At 48.4% G+C, this 3,272-nt stretch overlaps 1 pseudogene across 1 annotated transcript; it reads left to right on the top strand.

Annotated features, from left to right (window-relative positions):
- The first annotated feature begins 896 nt into the window (after window positions 1–896).
- Window positions 897–2,812, top strand: LOC113923490 (annotated as a pseudogene). The gene has a single exon (XR_003520343.2). The product of XR_003520343.2 is annotated as an induced myeloid leukemia cell differentiation protein Mcl-1 homolog (transcript).
- Window positions 2,813–3,272: the final 460 nt, after the last annotated feature.

Here is a 3,272-nt window from a genome sequence, read left to right as displayed (position 1 = left end):
TTGAATTTTGAAGTGATATCTTAAATCTATTGGGTTAACAAAATATTATTAAAATTAATTTTCTTTATGTCTTTTTGCTTTTTAAAGTGTGACTACAAGGAAATTGAAAATCACGCATGCAGCTCATATTTGTGGCTTGCATTACATTCTATGGCACAGCACTGACTCACCAGATTGCTGATTATGCGTTTTGCTAATCCCTCCCAAAAAAGACCCCAAGTCTATACATTTCCAGTCTGGATCTCAGAGAGCACGAGCGACTCAGACCACTTCCTTTTTTTTTTTTTTTTTTGCACTTCCTAGTAAGTTTAAAATGGGAAATGTCAAAACTGGAGTTACATAAATGGTTTTGTATTTTCATGGTGCAAAATTTTATACTTAATAAATCAACACTTTTAGTATAAAAATACATTGCAATGTCATGTACCGTGCCAGCGCTAAGACAAGTTTAGGATTTACAAAAAAGAGACCAATGGAGGTAACACAGTCCAGTTATGCAGCACAATTTGAAAGTTAGTAAAGGTACTTCTTTCCACCTTTTGATTTATTTCTGTAAATTGCATATGTAATCTTATTTGGAGATGACTTCAGAAGCCTAAATTGTGAATGTGAGCCCTGGGCCCAGTGGTCCACCTGCCACTGCTCCCCCCACCCCACCCCATCTTTCTCACACATGTGCTACTGGATCTTTCTAATGTGCCGGGCTCTCTGCCACACACTTTCCAATATTACTCTGGAGCCTCCAAAGCCTGCAAAAGGGTGCCTTGTTAGAAAGTGAAAGAAGGCCCGCTTCCTTACACGGAGGAATCAGGGCCTCCCCCATTTTTCTCACCCAGGAGGTGGCGGCGGCGGCGGCGGCAGCGGTGGCGGTGGCGGCGGTGGCGGCGGTGGCGGCGGTGGCGGCGGCGGCGGCGGCGGCGGCGGCGGCAGCTTGCGATGTTTGGCCTCAAAAGAAACGCAGTAATTGGACTCAACCTCTACTGTGGGGGGGCCGGGCTAGGGGCCGGCAGCGGTGGGGCCTCCTCTTCGGGAGGGCGGCTTTTGGCTTCGCGGTAGGAGGCCACGGCCCGGCGGGAGGGAGGGGGAGGGGAAGCCGGTGCGGTGATTGGCGGAAGCGCCGGCGCGAGTGCCCCGGCCACTCTTGCGCCAGACGCCCGGAGGGTCGCGCCGAGGGCCCCGACGTCACCGCGACCCCTCCAAGGCTGCTGTTCTTCGAGCCCACCCGCCGCGCGTCGCCGCCTGAAGAGATGGAAGGCCCAGCCGCCGACGCCATCATGTCGCCCGAAGAGGAGCTGGACGGGTACGAGCCGGAACCTCTGGGGAAGCGGCCGGCTGTCCTGCCCTTGCGGGAGTCGGTCGGGGAGGCCAGCAGTGGCCCTTGCAGGGACGGCTCACTGCCCTCGACGCCACCCCCAACAGAGGAGGAGGAAGACGAGTTGTACCGGCAGTCGCTGGAGATTATCTCTTGGTACCTTCGGGAGCAGGCAACAGGTGCCAAGGACGCGAGACCCCTGGCCGGGTCTGCGGCGGCCGGCTGGAAGGCGTTAGAGGCCCTCTGACGGCTCGGGGACGGGGTACAGCGCAACCACGAGACGGCCTTCCAAGGCATGCTTCGGAAACTGGACATCAAAAACGAAGACGATGTCAAATCTTTGTCTCGAGTGATGGTCCATGTTTTCAGTGACGGAGTAACAAACTGGGGCAGGATTGTGACTCATTTCTTTTGGTGCCTTTGTGGCCCAACACTTGAAGAGTATAAACCGAGAAAGCTGCATCGAACCCATAGCGGAAAGCATCACAGATGTTCTCATGAGGACAAAACGAGACTGGCTAGTCAAACAAAGAGGCTGGGATGGGTTTGTGGAGTTCTTCCACGTAGAGGACCTAGAAGGTGTCATCAGAAATGTGCTGCTGGCTTTTGCAGGTGTTGCTGGAGTAGGAGCTGGTTTGGCATATCTAATAAGATAGCCTTTTAAGTGCAATAATTGACTTTTAACCAACCCGCACCAAAACCACATACGACTGCTGTGAAATCAGATGTATTTATGAAGTTGGACTTTGAGCTGTCCAGGCTGTAACCTCCAAGAGTTCTACTCTAGCAACCTAGAACAGCAAGTGGCAAGAGGATTATGGCTAACAGGAATAAATACTTGGGAAAAGTAGTCCCCCTTGAAGAGTCACTGTCTAAAAGAAGCCAAGTTAGTTCAGCAACAGCAAACTTTGGGAGGCCATGGAGGAGAACTTTTAGATTTAGTGAAGATGGTAGGGTTGACGAGACTTAATTTCCTTGTCTAGAACAGGAGAGTGGCCAGTAGCCAGGCTAGTCATAGAGTCCATTAAATATGTCCACTGAATTCATTAACTTCTTATAGTGTTAAAAGAGAAGCACTAACAATGGCATTGATCTGTATCAAATGGATTTAAGCTACAGGTAATAGAACTATGACTAGAAGCCTCAGTACTGTACAACAGAGTGTGAAGGGAAGCTTTTTGTCTGTAATTAGCTTTCCCAGGTATACTTCTTGAATAGAAAGTCCAAGTGCTCAGGACTTTTATACCTGTTCTACTTTGGCTTGGTTTGAGTGGTTTAGTTTATTAGCCTAGTGATGGCCAAGAATACTTGACTTAAGGCTCAATAATTACAGTTGCAAATATGAGAATATCCTCAATTTTTAAGGTAAAAACATCTCGTAAATGTATTTGTCTGTAAAAATTGTATATATTTTTACAGAAAGTCTATTTCTTTGAAATGTAAAGGGATGAAGAGTCTCTAAATACATCAGTTTTTGCATACCCATAAAAAAAAAAGAAAGTGAAAGAAGGACTATTAATTCTACCCCAAACTCCTCTCAGCGGTGATGTCCTTTGAGGGGGTGGGGTAATGGAAGTTTGGGGCAGAAAGGAAAATAAATAGTAGAGGAAGGGAATGACAAGAAATGAAAGCCCTGTCGCTTGTCTACATACAGCTTCGCTGTCCTCACCTGTGTGGCAGCCAGACTCACCCAGAAAGCTCTTTTCCTGATTGTTAGCTTCTGTGGAAGCTTGACGGCCCCAAACTGGAGGCATTTAAAAAACTATTATCTGGAGGAGCCGGGGGAAAGCTAGAGCCAGTCCTTCTGCGAGAGCACCACCTCCTAGCCGCAAATTACTCACTTTAAACCGTGCATTAGGCGGATGCCGCTTTGCCGACTGGGCTCTCGGGTCTTTATTCTCCTCCATGCATATGCCCTTTATGTCTGTAAAGTCGGGTTTTGTCTCGTGACTGTGTAAAT

The sequence above is a fragment of the Zalophus californianus genome, chromosome 15 (genome assembly GCF_009762305.2).
Source record: "Zalophus californianus isolate mZalCal1 chromosome 15, mZalCal1.pri.v2, whole genome shotgun sequence".
In the NCBI taxonomy this organism is placed as follows: Eukaryota; Metazoa; Chordata; class Mammalia; order Carnivora; family Otariidae; genus Zalophus; species Zalophus californianus.
The sequence above is the reverse complement of the archived record's forward strand: the minus strand, read 5'-3'. Positions and strand labels throughout refer to the sequence as shown.